Genomic DNA, 27936 nt, shown 5'->3' with positions numbered 1-27936 from the left:
GAGATGTCAGATTCCACAATAATGAAGGTGGTATGTTTCTAGCATCCCAACTATGACATCTGAATTTGTTTCCCCAGCAAAAAACCATTTTACACATACACATACATACACACACACACACACACACACACAGAGACAGAGACAGAAAGAGAGAGACAGACAGAGAGAGAGACAGACAGAGAGAGACAGAGACAGAGAGAGAGACAGAGACAGAGAGAGAGAGAGAGAGACAGAGAGAGAGAGAGAGAGACAGAGAGAGAGAATGGGCTTTTAAATACTAAAGTTTAATGAAAACAACTGTGCATTGGTATTGGAAACCTATGTTCAAATAATTAATGCTGTTTATTACCTGTGGAGTCTTGGGTTAAATCACTTCTCATTAGTCAAGTTTCTTCATCTGAAAAAGGAAAGATTGGACTCGATGAACTCTAAGCTTTCTTAAAGTCCTAATTTGATGATTTTAACATTAGTTTTTGGATATTTGGGCATATTAAAGTTTAAAAAACCTTTGGGAAACCATCAATGAAAATAATCAACATATCCACAAGACAAGACAGGCATTATTATCACTATTAAAAATGAAGGAAATGAAGTTTAGAGAAATTAAAGGATTTTTCCCTAATTATGAAACAACAACTAATGAGTCAGTCAATTAGCTCAATGTGCCTTTAGCAAATGCTTTCTATGTTCTGAGGAATTGTTCTAAGCATTGGGGATTCAAAGAAAGGCAAAATCGATTACATTCTAATGGGAGGGAAAAGCATACAAATGATTGTATATACAAAATTTATACAGTGTAAATGGAAACTAATGTCATAGGGAAAATATTATTAACTGAATGGGCAGGAAGAAAGGCATTTTGCAGAAGGTGGGATTTAAGTTGAGTCTAAAAGGAAGTCAAGGAAGGTGGCAGTGTTGAAAGAGAACATTTAAGATTTATGTATGTATATATATATATATATATATATATATATATATATATATATATGACAGCCAGCACAAACACTAAAAAGAAAGACATAAAAATGTGGGAGGAAAAGCAAGAAGTGTGATTATAAAGTATAGAGAGAGGAGCAAATTACAATAATTAACATTTACTAAGGGCATAGCACTTTGCTGAACTAAATATACAAAGAAAGGGAAAAACATGGTCTCTTTCCTTAAAGATCATATTCTAAGATTGTAAAATTAGGAAATTGTGAATATCTTTAAATGCCTAACATAAGTCTTTATATGTGATTTTGGAGGTAATAGAGAGCCATTGAAATTTATTGATAGGAAGTGATATGATCAGACCCGTAAGGATGGATTGGAGTGGGGAGAGATTTGTTGCAGAGATATTAGTTCTTCTGATTTCTAAGTTGGTGCCCTTTCCTGTTCTCCACATTAGCTTATCATGAAGAGAAGAATGGGATGAAAGTGCAGCTAGGTATATTTTCTGACCTGGCTCTTTTTATTGTTTTCCAAGTTTGAGAAGAGATTAAAAAACCCATTTTCTTGATGTCAGATGCAATTCAGATAATACTTCACATTCCCCCCCTCCAAAGTTAAGTAAATTCTCAATTTACTCAGAAGCTCTGGACACCAGCTTAAAATCATGTTTCACTTTCCTGATTGTTCATTCCTGCTGAGACCTCTGCTCCAATAGTAAACCCCTGTTTTGAGGCAATACTTGGAGGCCCAGTGAAATGGTAGGAGTGGGAGAGAAAGCAAGCCTAGGAACTTGAGAAAGGAGTTTATCCTAGCCTGGCATCTGATAGTTTCCTATTTTAACTATTCTTGCTAACTAGGTGCTAGGCTCTCTGGTTTCTTGTGATGCTGAAGAATTGTAAATGTCATTGTTGTCTAAATATTGCACCTTGGGACAAAGTACTCTTTGCCCCTCAGTTAAAACCCTAACAAACCTTTTTTTCAAAGAGGATTTTATACTGATAGGAATCAAATTCATGGAATCTTTAGCTTCTTTACTTTAGCTTCTGAATATTAAAAACAGAACAAAAAACCCTCTACATCAAATTAGATCAGTCTGTAAAAATGAACTCTGGAGACTGAAATATGGAACTGTCATATTAAGGTCTCATGCCAGCTGATCATTTCATAATCCTTTCTATTCTTGCATTTTCATAATTAATTTCATGGAAGTAGTACTAGCTACTTCATGATTACAGTTTTATTTTAATATTTTTATGCAGTAGATGTTTAAAGATTTTTATTTCCTTCCTCTGTAACTGCTAGTGCAAAAATAATGGATAAGCACATTACAAAAACCCAAACTGAAAACAATACAACAATAAAACATTTATAGTATAAGATCAGATAGGTTTCATTTTGTTTCCCTTTTCCTGAATCCATTTTAAGACCTGATAACTGTTCCTTTAGTCCAAATCTCTAATAACTTGGCTCATTATTTAATGAACTCTTTTCAAAGTGTGTGAACTTTTGTTATTTTATCTCATATGTGCCATAAAAATCATTTGGCACTTCTCTTTCCCTGCCCTCTGTCCCCCAGTAGAATTGTTTCATCCTTTTCACATAGCAGGTCTCAGGTGGGCTATAGTAGGTTATTATTGTTTTAAATACCAGTGGGTGAGTCTCCAATGATTCAGAATTTGCTTTCTATTCAGCACAGTCTTTGAAGTTCAGGTGTTCTCTAAAAGCTCTTTGGAATTGGCCAAACACCTCTCTAGTCGGCAAAAATTGGGGTTGAAAAAATAATCTCACAGGCACAGGCAGTTTTCACAGCATTCCTGCCACTTCCGCTTCCAGTCACAGCTGGAAATAATACAGGGGCAGCTCCTCTGGCAGAATTTACACACTTTGTTTTCCAGCTGGAACCCAGAGAAGTCAGACACTTTCAATTTTGGAATGAGTTTCATCCTATGCTGAAATTGGGAGACTAATTCCCTTTACTTTTTATTTCTCTAATTTAATTTTGTTTCTTTCCCCATTTGCCGTAGTAGTGCCAGGTCTTCCCACTACAGTAAAGAACAATGTCTAAAGAGATTTAAATCCTCTCATAGACATTCTTTGTCTCCTGCTGCTTAAGACCAAAAGAAACTATGTTTGGGAATGACGAGGCCATTTACTTTCAAAGGCAGAGTCAGCTAACTTTGGGGAAAATTGAATATGGGAAAGCAGGTTTAGAGACAAGAGGAAATGGAAATGAGTCTTTTTACTGAAAACTTGAATTCAATAAACCTTATTAGGCACCTACTATATGAAAGATATTGTTCTAGAGATACAACTGAATTTCCTCTCCTAGAGAAACTTAAATTCCACTTGATATAAAACTAAATGATATTGAATAATAAAGGGTCACTAAGTGGTACAATGGATAAAGTGCCAATCCTGAACTCACATCTGGGGCTCAGACATTTACTAGTTGTATGAGCCCGGACAAGCCAATTAACTATTTGCCTCACTTCCTCCTGGAGAAGGAAATGGCAAACGACTTTAATATCTTTGCCAAAAACAAAACAAAACCCAAAAATACCTGAACAACAAACAACTTAAAACAAAAACCCTAATACTGAATCATTCCCCTGATTTACACTTGAACTTTTAGGTTGCATCTCCAGAGGGCAGTTGCTTCTTTAGTTCTATCTACTCTGTGGTGGTTAGTCCTAAAATAATAGCTCACAAATGCACACTAGTGTACTTCACATCACCAATCAGCTGAAAGACACATTAATAAAAAGGCAAAGTAAAGACATTAGTTACAAAAAATATTTCTCTACTAAGCCTGGGGGAGTACTTTACCACAAATATAGCCTGCATCTTTGGTAGGAGAGAACACAAACTTGAATAGCATTTTAGTGAGACAACTCAAAACTGGAAGACTACAGCACTTTGATGGTCTTTATTTATCGATAGTTCACTCAGCAGTCCAACTCAATTGCTCAGATTTTCACAGAGTAAAGCAATGAGTGCAAACAAGCTCTGTTAACTCTTATATACTAAGCTAGCTAGATTTCAAACAAGGATTAGTGACAGTTCACTGGAGAACTGACCTACCTAAATTCAGAGAAGCTTGGTTCCAGAAGGTGGGTCATCAGGTGGTTACCTTTTGTAACTGTTGTTGTTAGTTATAGCAATTAATGCATATCATTTATATGTTGATGGAAAGGATCATTACCGCAGTGAAATTTTGGAATTTTTGAAGTATTAAAGCATTTTTCTGTAGTCATATATTTGTCTATGTCACAAAATTAAAGACAAATATTTGCAGCTGGAAAGGATAATCAAGTCTTATTCATATGATGAAGAATCTTTACAAATGAAGAAATGGAGGCCCAAAGAAATTAAATTTCTTGCCTCAGGATGATCCAATTCATAAGTGTTTGGACTGGGATACATATGTCATTGAGATTGTTTATAAACCCCATGAATCTTGGTTTAGTTCTTTGACCTCAGAAACAAATGATAAAGTTTAAATATATTTGTCTACTATATGAAGACATAATAAATGCTTACTTAATAAATATCTACTGATTGACCTAACAAAAGAGACTGAAAAGGAGTAGCTAGATAGATCTGAGGAAATTCATGAAAACTCAAGAGCATCCTGAAGGATAAGGTGTCATATGCTGAGAGACCAGGAAGCATATGAATTGATAAAAAGGCCATTAATTTTGACAATTAAGAAATCATTGATAACTGGAGAAAATAGATGCAGTTGAGCAGAAACTGAACACCAGATTGCACAGAGTGGAGGAAAGAGAGAAGAGGATAATAGAAGCAAATGCAAATAGCTTTTTCTAGAACTTGGGTTGTGAAAGGGAGCAGAGCTGTTGGAAATTAGTTTGAAGTGATTGTAGGGTCATCTGAGGGCTTTTTAAGGACAGGGAATTATTGAAGTATTTATAAACATCAGAGAATAAACTAGTATATAAGAGAGACTGAAGAAGAGAGTACAGTAATAGACAATCAGGCAGTAAATGGGAGAGATTGAAGTTAGAGCAATAGGTTAGGCTTCAGAAATTTTGCATAATCTTTGGTTTCCCATCTCTTGGCTGCTGACAGGGGACAAAAAAAATTACTTTCTGGCAACTTTCAGACATTCCTGTCTCTTTTTTCTTTTCAGATGGGTGAGATACTAGCAATATTTATTCTGAGTTATTTTTTCCCTGAAAGATGGAGCAGCAGAGAAGCCTAGGCACTTGGAAGTCTACATGGCTTTGTATCAATGTATGTACCAGAGACTCTGGGAGAAGTAGTCCATTATAAATCTCTTTCTAGGAATATGTTTGCCATTTAGATTTAGGATCATTTCTAAAACTTTTATTTTATTACATAAGAATCGTTTTTGATGTAACTATATGTGCTCTACTAAGTTAATGGTACCCTTAATAGTCTATATGCTTAGTAGCTTAACATTGTACATTCATTACTGAATTGATATTTTCCCTACCTTGTGTTCTTATAGTCCTCATTAAATCTCTTTTGTATTTATTTTGTGGGGTTTTGTTTTTCAGGAACTATACAAACTGTTCCCAGAGCCTTAAATGTAGGTATAAGCTCTAATGGTTTAAAACTATATTTGGAAGGGGAAAAAAATAAAATATAAAAACATGAATAAAATGAGGGGAAGGGGTGGAGGGAAAGAGGGGAAAATAAAAAATAAAAAATAAAAACATGAATAAAACTATACTAAGACTTTTGGAACATTCTATATAACCAAAATTTTAAAAGATCCTGGGATTCTGGGATCCCCAAAAGAGCTAGAGTTGCAGCAAACTCAATAGTTGTTGGAAACTGGGATTATGCCTAATTTAACAGATTGTCTAACCTCTGGAAATCCTTAGAAACTCTTTTTGTCCTAGGTAATCTGTCCCCTAGATGGAAAGGCTATGTTTTTTTCTTGTCTCATAGTTGGAGTAGAAAAGAATAATTAGTTGTCTAATGAAGTGCTTTGAAAATAACTAGTCTTTATCTGCCAGCTAGGGGAGGAGGTGGGGGGGGGAAGAAGACAAAAATTTGCAACAAAAGGTTAAGCAAGGGTCAGTGTTGGAAAAATTATCCATGCATATGCTTTGTAAATAAAAACAAAAAAAAAAGGAAAATAACTAGTCCTGAGGCAGCTAGATGGTACAGTGGATAGTGTGCTGGTCCTGAAGTCAGGAGGACCTGAGTTCAAATCCAGCCTCAGGCACTTAATACTTCCTGGCTGTGTGATGCTGAGAAAGTCATTTAACCCCAATTGCCTCAGCAAAAAAAAAAAAAAAAAGAAAGAAAGAAAGAAAACAACTAGTCCATATAAATGTTAAGTATGGATATATACCTCTCAACCAGTTCAGGCTCAATTCTTATTCATATATCTATATCTATCTCTCTATATATCTATATCCATATCTATATCTATATATGACACATACATATATATGTATGCAATAGAGTCACAATTAAGTTTGCCTATTGTTGTCTAAATAATTACTCATTGCCCCATATCTTCTAAAAGAATCAGGAGGGGGAGTTCAAGGAAGGGGAAACTCTCTTCAAAAAAAGCAAACCCTGCACATCAGTTAGGGAATGGCTGATAAGTTAAGGTATGTGAATATAATGGAATATTATTATTCTTTAAGAAATTATGAATAAGCTGATTTCAGAAAAGCCTGGAAAGATTTACATGAATTGATGTTGAGTGACATGAACAGAACCAAGAAAACATTATACACAATAGCAATAAGATTATGTGATAATCAACATGATGGACTTGGCTCTTTTCAACAATATGGTGATTCAAGGCAATTCCAATAGACTTGAAATGGAAATTGCAATCTGCATCCAGAGAGAATTATGGGAACTGAATGTAGATCAAAGCATAATATTTTCATCTTTTGTTTGTTTGTTCATTTTTCTTTCTCATTTTTTCCTCTTTTGATCTGATTTTTCTTGTGCAGCATGATAAATTGCACATGTTTAACCTATATAGATTGCTAGCTATCCTGGAGAGGGGAGAGGGAGAGAAAGAGGGAGAAAATTTTGGAGCATAAGTTTTTGCAAAAGTGAATGTTGAAAACTATCTTTGCATATATTTGGAAAAATAAAACACTAAAATTAAAAGAAAAATAGCAAACCCATACAAGTTGGGCAGTTCACTGTATTTACAAATAAGAAATTCCCTGCCTCACTTCAATTTCTGTTTGTATTTCTCAGCTCTCACCAAGCTGGGATAATGAATGGTTGCACATGAGTCCAGAGAGAGAAACCCTGAGGCCTTTACTGCACCAGTGCATTAATAGTCACTGGAATTGTTTAACAGGGAGCAATGATCAAATCCTGGGAAGATGGTGGAAGAAGCTACCTTTTCCCCTCGAATAAAACCAGTGACTAGATATACACTTAGCAGGATCCACAGAGAATATTCTTGAGAAAGGGAAATGTATGAAGATGGGGAAATAGGGATAGAGTAGAAGAGATCTCAAACTTTTTCCTGAAATCACAAGAATGGAATGAAGGTATGTTTTAGTATAAGGAAATTATTAACATAATTGATTATATCAGTAAAAAGTAGCAAAAATTATATATCAATAGATGCAGAAAAAGGAATAAAGAGATTTTTCGTCATAATAATAAGTATCTGCATAAAACCACCAGAAAACATTATTTGTAACAGGGATAAGCTAGAAGTATTTCCAATAAGGTCAAGAAGGAAATAAGGACACCCATCATAAACAATAATATTTGACATTGTATTGGAAAAGCTAGTAACTGCAATAATAAATGAAGAAATTGAAGGAATTAAAGGTAATAAAGACATCTCCTTTTGCAGATGATATGATGAAGAACTTAAAAAATCCTAGAGATCCAACTAAAAGTTAGTTGAAACAATAATTTTAACAAAGTAGTAGTATGTAAAATAAACCCATTTTTATGTATCACTTGCTTTTTATGGGAGAGTTAACCCCATTCACATTTACAATTAAAACTACTAATTCTATAATTCTTGCCATTTTATTAACCCCAAATTATACTTTTCTCTTTCCTTTTCCCCTTTCCCTTCTCCCCAGTATTTTATTTATGAGCACAACTTGCCTCAAGCACTCCTTTCCGTTTAGAGACCCTCCCCCTTTCTTATACCTTTTCTCTACTATTTCTCTTTTCCCTTCTATTTATTCTATCCCTTCCCTTATCCCCTTTCCCCTCCCACTTTTCTATAAGATAAGAGATGTTTCTCAGTGAAACCAAATATATATAATATTCTTTTTGGGGGGCTAAATCTGATGAGAGTAAGATTCATATGATATCCATCACCCTTTCCTCTTCCCTGAAAGGAAATGCACAGTTTAGCAGGGTAACTTATTCTTGGCTGCCTTCTAAGCTTCTTCACCTTCTGGAATATCATATTCCAGGCCCTTCAATCCTTTAAAGTGGAAGCTGCTAGGTCCTCAGTAATCCTTATTGTGGCTCCTCATATTTGTATTTTTTCTTTCTGGCTGCTTGTAATTTCTTTTTCCTTGGCCCAATAGTTCTCAAATTTAGCCACAATATTCCTTGGGGTTTTAATTTTGTGGTCTCTTTCAGGAGGTATTCACTGAATTCTTTCAATGGTCATTTTATCTTCTGTTTCTATGATATCTGGGCAGTTCTCTTTGATGATTTCCTGAAAGATAGTCTCTAGGCTCTTTTTTTCACCATGTATTTCAGGGAGTCCAATAATCCTTGGGTTGTCTCTCCTAGATCTATTTTTCAGGTCAGTTGTTTTCCCAATTGGGCATTTTACATTTTGGGGGGTTTTATTTGACTGATTCTTGTTCTCTCATTGAGTCATTCATTTCCATTTGTTCAATTCTGAATTTTAGTGAGTTATTTTCTTCATTTACTTTTTTTTTTTTTTTTTTTTTACTTCTTTTTGTATTTGTCCAATTGAATTTTTAAATGAGTTGTTTTGTCCTCTGGAATTTTTTTTTCCATTTCACAAATTCTGTTTTTTAAGGAGTTATTTTCTTTTTTTGTTTCACCAGTTCTGTTTTTCTGGGAGTTGCTTTCTTTTTCCCTTTTATCAAATTTATCTTTTAATGAGTTATATGCTTTTTCCATTTCACTCAATCTATTCTGTAGTGAATTTTCTTCAGATAGTTTCTGTGTTGCCTTTTCTAAACCCCCTTGCACATTTTTCATTTCCTTTCCCCATTTTTCTTCTAGCTTTCTTTTAAGATCCTTTTGAATTTTTTCTAGGAGAGTCTAGTGTGATGGGGATCAGATTATATTGGTTTTTGAGGCTTCATCTGGAGGCAATCTGCCTTTAGTCTCCTCAGGGTTTGAAATCTGTTCTTCTCTTTCACCATAAAAATTGTCAATTGTTAGAGTCCTCTTTGCTTCTTTACTCATTTTTTTTTTAAGTTAATGTCTGCCTTTAGGGCAGGGGGGAGTTTCCAAGGGGCCACAGTTGCACTGGGAATATGCTGATTCACATCTGATTTGGGGGCATGGCTGGGTCTCATGAGATTTTGGCATTTTGGGGTTCACTATTGACCTTTTGTGTTTGTGTTGGATGTTTTATAACTTCTGTGCTGATCTACTGGCTTGCAACCAGGGCAGAGTGGCCAATACTGCTATAGATTCCTCCTTGTAGATTCTCTGCCACACAGAGTCTGCTTCACCCTGAAGAGTCAGCAAGGCCAGCAGAGTCAGAAACAACCCAGGACTCTGAGCTGTCTGAGCTGGTATTTGTACTCAGCTGGTTGTGCTGGCTGCTTCCCTCCAATTTCCAATTGAAACAGACCTTTTCTGGCAAGCTTAGAAATTATCTTCTGCTGATAATTTGTTGCACTCTCAATATTTGTGGGTTTTTCTGGTACAGAGCTAATTCAGAGGCTGGATTTTGTAATTATTTTGAGGGTTGTAGAGAAGGTTAGAGAGAAACATGTGTCATCTCCACCATCTTGGCTCTGTCCCTGGAAGTATGTATATATATATATATATATATATATATATATATATATATATATATATATCTATCTTACACTATTTACTAAGACAAGGTGAGAATGAATATATGACTTAGATATAAAGGGAGATACAAGTAATTTAGAAGAACATATTACCTATCAGACTCATGATTAGGAGAAGAATTTATGAATAAACAAGAGATAAGGAGAATATAGAATTAAAATAAAATGTAAAATTTTGATTATATTAAATTAAAAAGTTTTTGTAAGACTAAACCCAATATAGCCAATATTATAAGGAAAATTGAAAACTGGAGAAAAAACTTATAGGTAACTTTTCTGTTCATGGTTTCAGTTTCAAATATATAAAGAAGATTGTCAAATTGATAGGAATATGAGTCATTATCCAATTGATATGTCATCAAAGGATATGAAGAAGTAGTTTTGGATGAAAAAAATCAAAGCTATTTATAGTCACATAAAATGTTTTAAATCTATTGACTAGATAAAAATAAATTAAAACAACTTTGAGATATCATCTCATGTCTATCAGATTGGTTAAAATGATGGAGGGGGAAAATGACAAATGTTGGAGGCAATGAGGAAAAATTGAGAAACTAATACTCTGTTGGTAGAACTGTGAACTGATCCAACAATTTTGGAGAGCAATCTGGAATTTATGCCCAAGTGTTATAAAACTGTTTATAAAATGTTTTGATCCAGCAATACCATTATTAGGTTTGTTTTACAAAGCATTTAAGGGAAAAGGAGAATAGTCTATATGTTCTAAAATATTAATATCAGCTCTCTTTGTGGTGACAAAGAACTGAAAAAGGAGGGAATGTCTTTAATTAGGGTATGGTTAAACAAGTTAAGGTATTTGATTGTGGTAGAATATTACTGTGCTGTAAGAAATGATGAACAGGTTAATTTCAGAAAAAAACATGGAACAACTTCCATGGTGTAATGAAGAATGAAAGAGCAGAATCAAGAGAGTTTTGGATATAGTAATAGCAATATTGTTTGAAAAATAACTATGAACAATTAAGCTATTCTGAGTATTATAAATATTCAAATCAACTTCAAAACACCTGTGAAGGGAGGTACTATCCACCTACAGAGGAAATGATTAATAGAAGTATGCATAATATGGTTTTACATACACAGACACACACATACATTTGTTTAAAATGGTGGCTCCTAGTTTAGGATGGGGAGGGGAAAAGGGAGACAGTTTGGAACCTAAAATGCAACAAAAAATTAATTTAAAAAAACTTTAAGGAGATATAACATAGCCCTGCTTCATTTGATTTGATATAATACCAATGAGCGTCATTGTAAATGGCAGCATTGGTCCATCTTTTCTGTTCCTTCTTCCCACCTGAACAAGGAGAGAACACAATCTTTCCTAGGCTTTTTCTATTTCTTTCCCAGAGGCTGGTTTAATTTGTGATCTCTTTAGTCACAGCATTTTTTTCTTTACCCCATTTCTCTAGAGATTTAATTAGTCATACCCTGTTAACAATTAGCTTGCTTTTTATTCTAGATGATATAAAAACTCTCAGGACCACGTGGTCTTTACATTATGAAATTTATATTCGATTTAAAGTTATTAATACAATCAAAACATTTTAGAGCACCCAATTAGGAAAATTTCTAACATTCAGAGAGAAGTTTGGTTTTCTTTCATAAGTTTATATTTATATCTATATCTATCTATATATTTATCTCGCAAACTCATAGCTTCTTAATGTTTTTTTTTAAATCAGCATACAAGAAACATTTATAAAAGAAGCAAGCAGTATGTTACAATGCCTATCACTAGAAAGGTTCAAGCAGGGAAAGTTATGGTAAGAATAGTCCTTTCTGGGTTATTTCTTTTAATCCTCAAAGAAGTGAGTACAATCAATATATTTAGTCCAAGTCCTTTGGTCTAAGATGTTTCTAAGGGCTGATGGCCCATCTTGATCTTCCCTTTCTCTTCTACAGCTCAACTCTTTATTCAGTTTTTGATAATGAGAGGGAAAACTCAGAACTGTTCAAAAGGCAAAGAAATTTTGATTGTTAAGAGGATGATAGTCTCTTTTTTTATTGATTATTTGCTAACTATATGAAACTATCTCACAAAAATTTTTACTCATTACAAAAATGATACTAACATAGGAAAAAGGAAGTAATATGTTAAAGGTTAAAACAGATACCTACTAATAAAGCTAGGAATAAAACTCAGGTTTCTTTATTCTCTTTTCTCTTTCTACCAAAATATACCATAACCTCGTCCACTGTGGAATAACTTGTTTTATTTTTTATATCATTGGTTTACTTTTTGCTTGCATTTATTTTCTTTTTTCCTCTATTTTCTTTTCCTGTCAACTCTGCTATAGATTCCTTAGCAAGACTTTCATTGACACTCTAATCATTCAGCCTAGCAATCCAGAAGTATTCTTGAAATAACTGCAGAGAATTGACTACAATGTAGTGACAAAAGTAGAAAATTAAAGCCAGTCTTCTTAATAAAATTTAATTTATATACTAATGATGTTTGCAAATGACTTCATAGAAATACTTAGCCAAACATGCCAGTTCTTTTCTTTTCTATTCAAGTACAAAACCATGTTTGAGAATTGGGCTACCTAGGAATAAACATTAAGGAAGAACAAAAGAGTAGAATAAAGTATAGCAACTGGCCACTGATGAAAAGTGTTCTTGACATAACTATTACCCTTTATAACAAAATATATGAACTCAGAGGGTTTTCCTAAATATTCCACTGGTAGATTCTATAATCCTTTCTTATTTACTCCAAAGCTATGTGTAGAAAGAATTAAAAAAAAAGTCAGTTGTCACAATTATTTGTCCTAACCACTTAAAGAGCAAACAGACAAGAAGTACACATTTAATAAAGACAACTTTCCAAAGTCTTTTAGAATTAAAGCTCACTTGACCAATTTCTCTTGCTGTTTTCTGTATTGGAAAAGAAATAAAGACAGTACGTTCACTACAACCATCATTTGATTCTCCTGTCCTGGGTCAAATGACAAGAAAGTTTCATAACTTCTCTGATGTGTAGAAAATGTGTAGAACTGGGAGAAAAATGAGTTCATTTCTCTTAATCATATAGGTCTATTTTTTGTGTGGTAACTCCCCTAGTAAGGTCAGAGCAGAGTCCTTTTACTTCTGCAGACTCCACTTCCTGTAGCTGTTGCTTATCCTCCTGAACTTTATTGAGCTCTTAATGAGCTCCACACCTGTGTGCCTGGCTGACTGCCCTCCATGCTGTGGGAAGATGCTCTGGAGAATGAATGTTTCCTTCCTTTGGAGAATCAGGACAGAAGGGTGATAATGAGGACTGTGTTCACTGATCACAAGTGTGGGTTCTGTTCAGAACTTTCCATTATGCTAACCAGGTTAACGTGACTGAATCTTTTCAATCACATTGCATCTCTATATTTCACATAGCAATTTTCTCAAACCTAGATAAGTGAAAGGGAATAACGTCTGCCATTATCTTCCCTCTGAAGTAGACATTGTCAGTGAGTCAATAAACAGTTAATAAAAAGAACTTAGTAAGTATTTGGAATTGTCCTAAGTGCTGAAAACACAAACACAAAAACATAAGCCCTATTCCCAAGTAACCTACATTCTAATGAGTGAGGCAATATGCAAATAAACTATGTACATTCAAGATAGATGCAGTATAAATGGAAGTAAGTTAAGACGGAAAGGACTAGCAACAGAAGGTATGATAAAGGTTTCCTACAGAAGATTAAATTTAAGTTGAGTGCAAGGAAGCAAGGGAAGCTTAATGTTTAGAAGGACCTTATTTTAGGCATGAGAGACAGCCAGATCATATTTTGAAATGGGAAAATGGAGTATGAAGCAAATCAAGTAGCTCATTGAAATTCTATCTTAGAATACATGGAGGATAAAAATATATAAGATGACTGGAAAGACAAAATTAATTTTACCATTGGGCAAATTTGGGCAAATGGGCTATATTTGGAATTTATGTGGTAATCCAATGGGAAAAAAAAAAAGCTATAGATTGGAAATCACTGAATGATCCCTGAGATCTCACAATGACCATTTAACAGCAAATGAAACTCTTAACACTGCTACCATTCTGGTCCAGGCTCTTATCTTCTCATGCCTGGACTATTGCAATAGCCTACTAGGGGATCTGTCTGCCTCAAGTCCTTCTCTACTCTGTTTAACCACAAACTAATGGAGAAGGAAATGGTAAATCACTGCAGTATCTTTGCCAAGAAAATCCCAGATGGAGTTGGAAATGATGAAAAGTGACTGCATAACAAAACATGTAGCTAATCCATTGGTTTACAATTATAACATATAAAATGTTTTCAGGCTTTATTATTGTTTCATGAAATTATACCTGCTTATTTCAAAAGTATTTCTGAAACTTTCCTTCTAAAAAAACTTTTCTAATATGTGTTCTGTGAATGACTATCAGTACTTTTCCTTCTGAATGAGGAAGTTTCAATTTTTTTAGAGGTATCTGTATGATGGTACTTATATTTCACTAATATTTTGTTTTAATCAATTTTAGAGTCTAAAAATATACATCAAGATTAATATATCAAGTGTTAATTGCTTTGAACAAATTTTTCCATATCAGCTTTGGTATTCATAAATTTTTAGTATATGAAACTACAGCTTTCTCCTTGATTGCTTTATGTTTTTATTGATCTTGATGGAGGGAACTAAAATGACCCTTATATTTAAGCTTCAAACTTACATTCTTCTCTTGGCATATAACCAAGTTATGTTTATGATTGTGATGGAAAACTACTGTTGTTATAAAAAATGAAGAATGCAATATTCTTAGAAAAACATGGAAAGACTTGCACAAAATTATGAAGAGTGAAAATAAGCAGAACTCAGAGAACACTATATATTGTATTAGTAATATTGTTTTAAGAAAACTTTAATTGAATAAGTTATTTTGACTATTATAGATATGCAAATTAACAATAAAAGGACATGTGAGGACAAGAGAAAGAACTGTTAAATATTAGTATGTATATAATAATTTTACATGTATGCATATATGTATTTTCCATCCATCCATATATGTGTATAATACAACATACACATACATACACACACACACACACACACACACAACTACTTGTGTCTGATGGTAGCCATAGGGAAGGGATGGAGGAAAAAGGGAGAAAAAAAAGAAATTTACATGATAATATTATTGTAATTTGTTTTCTCAATTTTTAAATTTTTAAAAATATTTTTTTATTTTTCCCCAGTTACATTTAAAACAATTTTAACATTTTTTTTTAAAACACTGGGTTCCAGATTCTTTCCCTTATCCCCCCATTTCCATTAAGAAAGCACATGTGATGTTATTATTATTTTAGAAGCAAAATTTGTATGTTTATTCAGAGAGGGATGGGTCACACAAAAGAGAAAAGATGAGTTTGGGAACTGATGGTTCAAACACTCAATTCTGGACAAACCACTTGTATTTGAAGTAAATTTTTTAAACAATGAAATCTATTTAAAAACATTACACAAATCAATATAAAGACAACATCCTATATGCAAAAGCATCAAAGAATCAAAACCTGAGTGTATTGATTTTATATATTTAAAGGCCAACACATAGTTAGCAACTTATAGTTCCAACAGAAATTCTCCTACAAAAGCAGCAATAGTCTAATAATGTGTTCTCACATTCAGACACTTGCTGGGATGATCTCCATACTTTGATTTTTTTTTAAAAAAGAATTTATTAGTAAAATCCTTCTTATCTACAATATAAGCTACAATTTCTTGTGGACACATTAACTTTTTGATATCTTTTCAGAAAGTTAAAAACCAAATTCATTTTCCACAGCCGTTATAATTTCTATTTGTTCCAAACTATTCAAGTCCAGGTCTTTCATGAAGTTGGAAGATACTGAAATATTTTCTTTATTAATCTTCTCATAAAGGATGCAGTCTGTAATGCTCTCCTGTATCAGAAGAGACGAGTCACTATATTGGCAGTGCAAAAGTAGGAATATCCCTGAAACCTGAAAGGACAACTGCAGGGTTTAGGACCACTGCCATAACCTTTTTCCTTATGACTGCCTGACCAGGGCAAGCTCTGGGTGAGTTCAGGGCCCTGGGACTGGGATGGTGGTGCCAAGGCTATGGTCAGAAAGCAGCCACAGGCAAAGAGGACATAGGCTGCCATGGGTATGCTGATCCAGAATGCACCACCTGGGAAGTTATGTAAAACATTTCCATAAGTCATGTTATGAAAGAAAATACCTATCTCATCCCCTAAAAATATCCTCAAGAAAAATAGAGTTTTAGAGAAAGAATGAGAGACAGACAGACAGACAGACAGAGGGAGAGAAAGACAAAGAGATAGAGACAGACAGAGACAGAGACAGAGAGAGACAAGATAGAGACAAACACAGAGATGGAGAGACAGAAAGACACAGGAAGAGACAGATAGAGACAAAGAAAGAGTATGGTTCAATCTTTATTTAGAAACAATCAGTCCTTTCTCTGGGTATGAAAAAGATTTTTCATCATGTGTCCTTCAGAGTAATCTTGAATCATCATATTATTAAGAACAGCAGTCATTCATGGATGATCATTCCATGATATTGTTGTTATTTTGCACATAGTACATTTAACTTTTCTTGGTTCATGTAGGACTTTCCAGCTTTTTCTGAGGGCAACCTGTTCATAGTTTCTCATAGAACAAAAATATTCATAATCACATACCACAATTTTTTCAGCCATTTCCCAATCTATGGGTATCCCCTCATTTTCCAGTTTTTTGTCCTGAAAAGAGAGCTGGTATAATTTTTTTCTGTTTATATAGGTAACTTTCCTTTTAAAAAAATCTCTTTTGGTATTCATGCCTTGTGATGGTATTATTAGGTCAAATGCAGGACTCAGGAGAAGCATAAGAAGGTAATCAGAAAAGTGATGTCATAAGGTACTTAATAAAGTTTATCTGTTTATATTTCTACATGGAGGATACTTCTAACTCATTATAACTTTGTCATTATCATGACAGTTAGAAGTATATATAGACAGAAGGCCAAGATGTAAGTTGAATATGAAAAAATAATGTATCAAAATAATGACTTGAAAATCCTTTTTTCCCTTTAATGCCCATCCTTCCCCCTGAAGGATTATATTCAGTTTTGTTGAGCGGATGATTCTTGGTTCTAATCCTAGCTCCACTGCTTTCTAGATTATCACATTCCAAGCCCTCTGGTCCTTTAATGTAAAAGTTGCAACATCTTGTGTTATCTTGACTGTGACTCTACTATACTTGAACTGTTTCTTTCTGTTCTGGAATTTGGCTACAGTATTTCTGGGAGTTTTCATCCTGGGATCTCTTTCAGGAGATGATTGGTGAATTCTTTCAATGTCTATTTTACTCTCTTATTTTAGAATATCAGGGTATTTTTCCTTGATAAATTTTTTTTAAATGATATTCAAACCTTTTTTTTTTTTTTTGATCATGACTTTTAAGTAGACCAATAATTTTAAAATTATGATCCTGGATCTATTTTCCAAGTCAATTGTTTTTCTAATGAGATATTTCATATTTTTTCTATTTTTTATCTTTTAGTTTTGCTTTATTGTATCTTGATTTCTTATACAATCATTAGCTTCCATTTGCTCAATTCTAATTTTTAAGGAATTCTTTTCCTCAGTGGACTTTTGTACCTCCTTTCCCAATTTTGCTTTTTAAGGGATTCTTTTCCTTATTAGCTTTTTAAATTTCCTTTTTCATGGCTCTTGTTTCTCTTCCTAATTTTTCCTCTATATCTCTTACTTGATTTTCAAAATCCTTTTGAGCTCTTCCATGGCTTGAGACCAATTCTTATTTTCTTGGAGTCTTCAGATGTAGGAGTTTTGACTTTGTTATCTTCTTCTAAGTGTGTTTTGAACTTCCTTAACACCATAATAACTTTCTGTAGTCATAATCTTTTTCTATTGTCTGCTCATTTTTGTAGTTTATTACTTGGCTTTTAAACTCTTGGCCAAAGTAGGACTGTTTCCAGGATGGAGAGTGCATCATCCCAAACTTCAGAGGTTTTGTGTAGCTGATCTCAAAGCTCCTTCCAGGAACCTGAGCAGAAGTATTCTTTTCTGCCCTGGAACTGTTAGGAATATCCTTGACCCACTGTAGTTATAAGATCCAGTGTACTAGAGCAGCAGAGTCCTTCCTTGCTGCTAGTAAAGAGACCTTCTGTGAGCTGAGGCCTCCAGAAGCTGCTGCCATTATCACTAGTGGTCCATGGCCATTTCCAGTTATGCTGGTTTCCCAATATCCTCTCACCCTACTGACAAACCTTTTCTGGTCTCAGAAGTCTAGAAGCCATGAGTATTACTGCTGACTCAGAGGTTCCTGTCTTTTTGTGTGTTGTAACGCTCTAAAATTTGTTTGGAATCATTAGATAAAATAATTTGGAGAAGTTCCAGGAAGAACATGGGGAGTTCCTGCCTTTACTCCACCATCTTGGCTCTACTTTCCCTTTACTATGTATTTGAAAGGAATGACAAGTTGTGAATAGATTTGCAGTTTCATGTATAATCATCGTTTTTATTGTTCTATGTTGTAGAAATACTTTTCATCCCATGAATTAAAAATGAAATAATTTTAAAAGAAATTTACATCAATAGAATTCAAATGACATTTTTATATCATTATGAAATAGTACATATGATTAAAGAAAGAAGTTTTTGAGGAAACCACATAGCTTAATGTAATTTTTTTGTATTCAAATAAGCAATATTTTGGCTTAATTTCATTTTTAAGGTAAAATCTATGTTTAGCTCTATTAACAAGTGATGACTTGTTAACAAAACTGTGAAGAACAAACTTTGAAAAATGTTATATATCAATTGTATGTGACATTATTGCACTATTGGTATATTTTAAATAGAAAACTTCCTTGTGGACACCAAATATGCTGGGATTTTCACTCTTCCTGTGCATATTTGAAGTGTTTTTTTAATACATGAATGTATGCCTGAGCCTACATGATGATCAACAAAGGCAATATAAATATTAAGATACTTTTGTATGGCTTCTTCAACAATGATAAAATTTATATTCAGCTGCTCTTCATACCCCTAGGATTCTTTGGCACATCCTTTTTGTTTTTCAGACAATTTATCACTTTTATGAAACTAAAATTTTTTGCTTCAAGCTTTGAATATTTTGTATAATATACATAAATATATAATTGGTCTAAATGGATAGAATTATGGGTACAGAGTCAGGAATATATGAGTTCAAATCTGGGGTCAAATATTTACTGATTGTGCAGTGATCCTGGGCAAGTCATTTAATTTCTGTTTTCTTCAGTTTCCTCAACTCTAAAGTAAGGGTAATTATAGTACTTACCTTTTAGAGGTAATGGTCGAATGAAATAATCTATACAAAGTGTTTAGCACCATAACTTGTACATAGTATACACTATATAAATGTTTTTTTTCTTTTCCCTTCCCTTTCCTCTTTATTTGGAACTCACTTGTTTTCTGATCTTTTCATATTTGATATGTGATGACTTCTGTTATGGAATTAGACTTGCATATGATAAGGAAGCTGATGAAGTACTTTAACATAATTCATGTAATTCAATGAGGTATTTGAGTCAATAATTATGGATGTTATCCAATTCTCTGTTTTCCATTTTTGAAGAGAAATTAGTTCTTTTTTTAATTTTTTTATTATCACCCTTGATGAAACCATCCCCTCATATTTTACATTAAAAATGTTTCACCTTTCTGCTTCTCATTAAATTCAACTTTTATTTTTTGTTCTGAGGGGCCTTTTGTGATTATACAGATGAGCAGACATTTTATGCATCTAACTTTGAGAGTTCTCTTTTGCCTTTTTTCGTCTGTAGTAAGCGATTTTATAGAAATGTTTCTAGTACTTCAGTTCTTTGCATTGCCTTAATCTTGTGACTTCTGCTTTTAATTGCTAATTAATAGAATCTAGAATTCCTTTTTTCCCTTTTTGTTGTAGTAATTATTTATTTTGAAGACATATTGCTTTATGAAGTTGCTTTTAATAGTTGTTTTTAATAGTTTTAATAGTTTAATAATAAATCTTTTTTCCTTTTTTGTAGTAATTTTATTTATTTTAATATAAATTACTTTATGAATCATATTGGGAGAGAAAAATCAGAGCAAAATGAAAGAAAAATAAAAAAAAAAACAGAAAAAGAAGTGAACATAACATGTGTTGATTTACATTCAGTCTCCTTAGTTCTTTGTCTGTATGCAGGTGGCATTTTCTTTCCAAAGTCTTGGGATTGCTTTGGATCACTGAACTACTAAGAAGAACCAAGCCTCTCATAGTTGATCATCACAAATTCTTGCTGTAATTGTGTATAATGTATTCCTGGTTCTGCTTGTTTCACTCAAAATAAGTTCATGTAAATCTTTCCAGGCCTTCCTATACTCAGATTGTTCATGATTTTTTAAAGAACAATAATATTCCATTACCTTCATATAGCACAACTTGTTCAGCTATTCTCCAACTGATGAGTATCCACTCCTTTTCCAATTCTTTGCTACCACAAAAAGAGCTGCCACAAACATTTTTACACATTTGTCCTTTTCACTCCTTAATGATTTCCTTGGGATACAGATGCAGTAATGGCAATCAAAGGTAATGCACAGTTTTATAGCCTTTGGGGGATAATTCCAAATTGCTCTCCATAATGATTGGATCACAAATGCATTAGTATCCCACATCCCTTCCATCTTTTCCTACCATATTAATCAATATGAAAGATGTGAGATAGTATCTCAGAGATATTTTAATTTGCATTTCTATAATCAATAGTGATTTAGTGTATCTTTTCATATAACTATAAATAACTTTAATTTTGTCATCTGAAAATTCTGTTTATATCCTTTGACCATTTATCAATTGGGGAATGACATGTACTCTCATAAATTTAACACAATTCTTTATATATTTTAGAAATGAGACATTTATCAGAAATATTGGCTACAAAGATTTTTTACCAGCTTTGTACTTCCCTTTTAATCTTGTTTCTGTTGTTTTCTTTTGTGCAAAAAAGATTTTAATTTTATGTTATAAAAGTTGTCCATAAATTTTTTTCTTCTCTAAAGATCTGATAGGTAAATTATCCCTTGTTCTCCTAATTTGTTTATGTCCAAATCATATATCCTCCTTTATGCCCAAATCATAATATCCATTTTGACCTTATTTTGATATGGAGTATGAGACGTAGGTCTATGCTGAATTTCTAACATAATATTTTCCAGTTTTTCCAGTAAATTTTGTCAAATAGTGAGTTCTTATTCCAGAAGGTAGAGTCTGGATTATTATTATTATCAGATAAGAGATTGCTATAGGCTTGACTACTGTGTTGTGTGCCTCTAATTTATATATATATATATATATATATATATATATATATATATATATTCACTACTCTATTTCTTAGCCAGGACTAAATGGTTTTGATGACTGCTACTTTATAATATAGTTTTACATTTGGTATTGCTAATCCACCAATAATTCATTAATTCCCTTAATATGCTTGATCTTTTGTTCTTCCAGAAGAATTTTGTTATTATTATTTTTTTAGTTCTATAAAATAATATTTTGGCATTTTGATTGGTATGGCACTGAACAAGTAGACTGATTTAGGCAGAATTATCATTTTTATTATATTAGCTTAGTTTATCCATGAGCAACTGATATTTTTCCAATTGTTTAGATCTGAATTTACTTTTGTGAGAAGTTTTTTGTAATTGTGTTCATATAGTTCTTAGGTTTGTCTCGGCAGGTAAACCTCCAAGTATTTTATTTTGTCTAAAGTAATTTTATTTTATTTTATTTTTTTTATTTAATAGCCTTTTATTTACAGTTATATGTATGGGTAACTTTACAGCATTAACAATTGCCAAACCTCTTGTTCCAATTTTTTACCTCTTGCCCCCCATCCCCTCCCCCAGATGGCAGGATGACCAGTAGATGTTAAATATATTAAAATATAAATTAGATACACAATAAGTATACATGACCAAACCGTTATTTTGCTGTACAAAAAGAATCAGACTCTGAAATATTGTACAATTAGCTTGTGAAGGAAATAAAAAATGCAGGTGGGCATAAATATAGGGATTGGGAATTCAATGTAATGGTTTTTAGTCATCACCCAGAGTTCTTTTGTCTAAAGTAATTTTTAAAGGAATTTCTCTTTCTATCTCTTGCTGATGGACTTTTTCAGTAATATATAGAAATACTGATGATTTGTGTGAGTTTATTGTATATCTTGCTACTTTGATAAAGCTGTGAATTGTTTCCAGGAGATTTTTGGATATTTTCTAGGATTCTCTAAGTATATCATCATATCATCTGTAAAGAGTGATATTTCCTCATTGTCTATTCTAACTCCTTTAATTTCTTTTTCTTTTCTTATTGCTAAAGACAATATTTCTAGTACAATGTTGAATAACAGTAGTGGTAATGGGCATCCTTGTTTCACCCCTGATCTTATTGGGAATGTGTCTACCTTCTCTCCATTACAAACAATGTTTGCTGAAAGTTTCAGAAAGATACTGCTTGTTATTCTAAGGAAAGCTTCCTTTATCCCTATACTTTTTAGTGTTTTTATTTATTTATTTATTTTTATTTTATTTATTTATTATAATAACTTTTTATTGACAGAACCCATGCCAGAGTAATTTTTTACATTATCCCTTGCACTCACTTCTGTTCCAATTTTCACCCTCTCTTCCTCCACCCCCTCCCCTAGATGGCAAGCAGTCCTATATATGTTAAATATGTTGCAGTATATCCTAGATACAATATATGTGTGCAGAACCAAACAGTTCTCTTGTTGCACAGGGAGAATTGGATTCAGAAAGTAAAAATAACCTGGGAAGAAAAACAAAAATGCAAACAGTTTACATTCATTTCCCAGTGTAGTTTCTTTAGTGTAGCTGCTTCTGTCCATCATTGATCAATTGAAACTGAATTAGGTCTCTTTGTCAAAGAAATCCACTTCCATCAGAATACATCTTCATACAGTATCATTGTTGAAGTATATAATGATCTCCTGGTTCTGCTCATTTCACTTAGCATCAATTCATGTAAGTCTCTCCAAGCCTCTCTGTATTCATCCTGCTGGTCATTTCTTACAGAACAATAATATTCCATAACATTCATATACCACAATTTACCCAACCATTCTCCAATTGATGGGCATCCATTCATTTTCCAGTTTCTAGCCACTACAAACAGGACTGCCACAAACATTTTGGCACATACAGTTCCCTTTCCCTTCTTGATGTCTCCTTGGAGTATAAGCCCAGTAGTAGCACTGCTGGGTCAAAGAGTATGCACAGTTTGATAACTTTTGGGGCATAATTCCAGATTGCTCTCCAGAATGGTTGGATTCGTTCACAACTCCACCAACAATTCATCAGTGTCCCAGTTTTCCTGCAGCCCCTCCAACACTCATCATTATTTTTTCCTGTCATCTTAGCCAATCTGATAGGTGTGTAGTGGTATCTCAGAGTTGTCTTAATTTGCATTTCTCTGATTAATAGTGATTTGGAACACTCTTTCATGTGAGTGGTAATAGTTTCAATTTCATCATCTGAAAATTGTCTGTTCATATCCTTTGACCATTTATCAATTGGAGAATGGCTTGGTTTCCTATAAATTAGAGTCAACTCTCTCCATATTTTGGAAATGAGGCCTTTATCAGAACCTTTAACTGTGAAGATGTTTTCCCACTTTGTTGCTTCCTTTCTAATCTTGTTTGCATTAGTTTTGTTTGTACAAAAGCTTTTTAATTTGTTGTAATCAAATTTTTCTATTTTGTGATCAATAATGGTCTCTAGTTCATCTTTGGTCATAAATTTCTTCCTCCTTCACAGGTCTGAGAGATAAACTATCCTATGTTCCTCTAATTTATTTATAATCTCATTATTTATGCCTAAATCATGGACCCATTTTGACCTTATCTTGGTATACGGTGTTAAGTGTGGGTCCTCTTTGGTGTTTTTAATAGGAATGGGTGCTATATTTTGTGAAAAGCTTTTTCTGCATCTATTGAGATTATCATATAATTTCTCTTGTTTTTGCTATTGATGTGGTTGATTATGGTAATAGTTTTTCTAATATTGAAACAGCCCTTTATTCTTGGCATAAATTCCACTTAGTCATGATGTATTATCCTGCTAATAAGTTGCTGTTATCTCTTTCCTAACATTTTATTTAAATTTTTTGCATCAATATTCATTAGGGATATTCATCTGTAATTTTCTCTCTCTGTTTTGCCCTTCCTGGTTTAGATATCAGTGCCATATTTGTATTATTGAAAGAATTTGGCAGTACTTACTCTTTACTTATTTTTCCAAATAATTTACATAGTATTGGAATTAATTTTCCTTTAAATGTTTGGTAGAATTCACTTGTGAATCCATCTAGATCTGGAGTATTTTTCTTAGAGAGTCCATTAATGACTTGTCCAATTTCTTTTTCTAAAATGGGACTATTCAAGTATTTTATTTCTTCTTCTTTTAACCTAGACAATTTGTACTTTTTAAAATATTCATCCATTTCATTTAGATTATTAAATTTGCTGCCACAGAGTTGGGCAAAATAGCACCTAAATATTTCTTTTATTTTTTTTTCATTGGTAGTAATTCACTCCTTTTATTTTTGATGTGGGTATTTTGGTTTTTTCCTTTTCCTTTTTTCTGACCAAATTAACCAAAGATTTATTTATTTTGTCAGTTTTTTTTCATAAAACCAGCTCTTAGTTTTGTTTATTAGTTCAATAATTTTTTTGTTTCTATTTTATTAATATCTTTGAGTTTCAAAATTTCTAATTTTGTATTTAATTGGGGGTTTTTAATTTGTTCTTTTTCTAGTTTTTCTTTTTTCAGTTGCATGGTTAATTCATTGATCTCTTTATTTTATTCATGTAGCTATTTAGAAATATAAAATTTTTCTTAAGAACTGCTTTGGCTATATTCTATAGGTTTTGGTGTGTTGTCTCATTATTGTCATTTCATTGGATGAAATTATTTATTGTTTCTGAGATTTCTTGTTTGACCCACTCATTCTTTAGAATTATATTATTTAATTTTCAATTGGTTTTAAGTCTATCTTTCCCTGGTATTTTATTGAATATAATTTTATTGTATTATGGTCTTAAAAGGAAGCATTTAGTATTTCTGCCTTTTTGTATTTGATTGTGAGGTTTTTATGCCCTAATACATAGTCAATTTCTGTGAAGGTGACATGTATTGCTGAGAAAAATGTGTATTCCTTTCTGTCCCTGTTCAATATTCTCCAGAAGTCTATCATATCTAAGTTTTCTAGGATCTTGTTAACCTCCCTAGTTTTGTTCTTTGTTTATTTTTTTGGTTAGATTTGTTTGATTCAGAGAGGGAAAGTTGAGGTCCTCCACTAGATTAATTTTGCTGTCTGTTTCTTCCTATAATTGACTTTAAATCTTTTCTACGAATTTGCCTTCTGTGCTACTTGGAGCATATGCTTTTAGTATCATTACAACTTCATTATATGGTACCTTTTATCACTATGTACTTTTCCTTCCTATCTCTTTTAATAAGATCTATTTTTACTTTTGCTTTATCTGAGATCAGAATCGCTACCTCTGCTTTTTTTTTTTTTGTTTACTTCAGCTGAATTGTAATAAATTTTGTTCTAGCCATCTATCTTTACTTTGTATGTGTTTCACTATGTCAAATCTGTTTCTTGTAAATAACATATTGTAGGATTCTGGTTTTTAATCCACTCTGCTATTTGCTTCCATTTTATGGGAGAGTTCATCCCATTTACATCACAGTTATGATTCCCAGCTCTATATTTCCCTCCATTCTATTTTCTCTCTTGTATATACTTTTGTTTTCTCTTCTCACACTGTTCTTTGCCTTTGTTTTTTTTTTTTTACCCATCCCACTCCCTACCTTATCTCCTATTACCCTCCTCTTCTCTTAGTAGCTTTTAAAAAAAATCCACTTCGCTCACTACCTTATAATCTTCTATCAACTCTTCCCACCTTTTCTTACCATTTTCCCTGATATTTCTCCCCTTCCTTCTATCCTTTCCCTCCCCTTTCTTTTCCTCTTTCTCCTCCTACTTTTTTAGGGTTAGAGAAATTTCTATTACCTCTTAAAGCCAAAACTGATGAGATCAAGCTTTAGACAATGCTCATCCCTTTTCCTTCTTTCCCTCAATTGTAATAGGTCTTTTGCACCTCTTCATGTGAACTAATTGTCCCATTATACTTTGCCTTTCCTCTTTTTGCACTACAATCCCACCTTTTAATGTATTTTTCTTTGATGTCATCACATCAGGGACCATTCACAACCACATCCTTAATCCATGTGATGCCCTGCCCCTAATGTCTGTCCAAGTGACAGATACAGTTCACAAGAATTACAGATATTGTTTTCCTATCTAGGGATGTTAAACTGTTTAGTTTAATTTTTACATATATATTTTTCCTGTCTACCTTTTTATGGTTCTCTTGCATCCTGTCTGTTTTTAGATTAAATTTTCTGTTTAGTTCTGGGTTTTTTTTTTTTTTTCAATAGAAATGATCGAAAGTCTCTTAGTTCATTGAAGCTCCATCGCTTCCCTGAAATATGATCCTGAGTCTTGCTGTCTAGTTATTTTTTGGTTATAACCCCATGTTCTTTGCTTTCCAGAATATGATATTCCAAGCCACCAGATACTTTTTTGTGGAAGCTGCCAGATTCTGGGTAATACTGACTGTTGTTCCTTGATGTTTGAATTATTTTTGTCTGTCTATTTGCAGTATTTTTCCTTGAGATAGTACTTATGAAGTTTTCCAGCAATGTTCCTTGGGGTTTTCTTTGTGTGATCTCTTTCCAGAGGTGATCAATAGATTCCTTCAATGAATATTTCCCCCTATGTTTCTAGAATATTGGGGCAATTTTCCTTAATGACCTCTTATGAATCCAGGCTTTTTTTCTTTTCCTTTTCCTTTTCCTTTCCCTTTCTTTTCCTTTTTTTTTCCTTTTCCTTTTCCTTTCTTCTTTCCTCCTCTCCTCTTCTTCCTTTCCTCTCCTTCCTTTCCTTTCCTTTCCTCTTCTTTCTTTTCCTTTCCTTTCCTTTCTTTTTTTCCCTTTCCTCATTCCTTTTCTTTCTTCCCTTCTTCCTCTTCCCTCCCTTTCCTCTTTCCTTTTCTTCCCTCCTTCTTTTTCCCTCCTGTTCTCCTTTCCACATTCCTTCACTCATTCCTTTCCTCTTTTTCATCCTCCTTTCCCCCCTCCTTTCATCTTTCTCTCCCTCTGTGCCCCTCTTTACCCATGATTTAAAGACTATTTGCATGAAGCTCTATTTGTTATTGGTGATTGATTACTCTGTGCTTGATAAGAGATATTACCATCTTTTGTCATCAAGCTTTGAGAAAAGAAGACACTTGATTCTACTTTCTCTTCAGGTTTCTCAAGGGAGAGAGGAACTCTGGGAAGAAACGATTTGAGGTCTCCAAAGTGGAAATTACATTGAGCTAGGATGTCAGATGTCAGAAAAATTGATATTCAAGAATGGGAAAGATCATAAGAAGAGCTGGATAAAAGTTGAGATTGTATCCCCAGTGGCTAGCACAGCATCTTGCACTTTGTAGGTGCTTAAGAAATGCTTGTTGGATTGGATTTTACTGACTCTGTTTAGTAATTTTGGTAGTTATAAGTGTACAATGAACACTAGAGGGACAGCACTTTATGGTGTGAATATAATTTCCTATATTCTTCCATCCCTCTCATAATTTTAATGCATTTCTTCACTAGGGATGCCACCCAAGTTCATTTCCAGATCTCATTATCATTCAATTGTTTTTTGCTATTGAGCAATCCAGTACTCCTAAATTATTCACAATTCCCACGCATTGCTGAATGCTAGCAAATGTCAAATATGGTAATCGTTATCTAGACTAGAAGCGGGATCTGGTTTATATGTGTGCATTTAAATGAACAGAGATTCAAACAGAAA

Source organism: Sarcophilus harrisii, chromosome 2 (genome assembly GCF_902635505.1).
Source record: "Sarcophilus harrisii chromosome 2, mSarHar1.11, whole genome shotgun sequence".
Classification (NCBI taxonomy): Eukaryota; Metazoa; Chordata; class Mammalia; order Dasyuromorphia; family Dasyuridae; genus Sarcophilus; species Sarcophilus harrisii.
Note: the sequence above shows the minus strand (reverse complement) of the source record.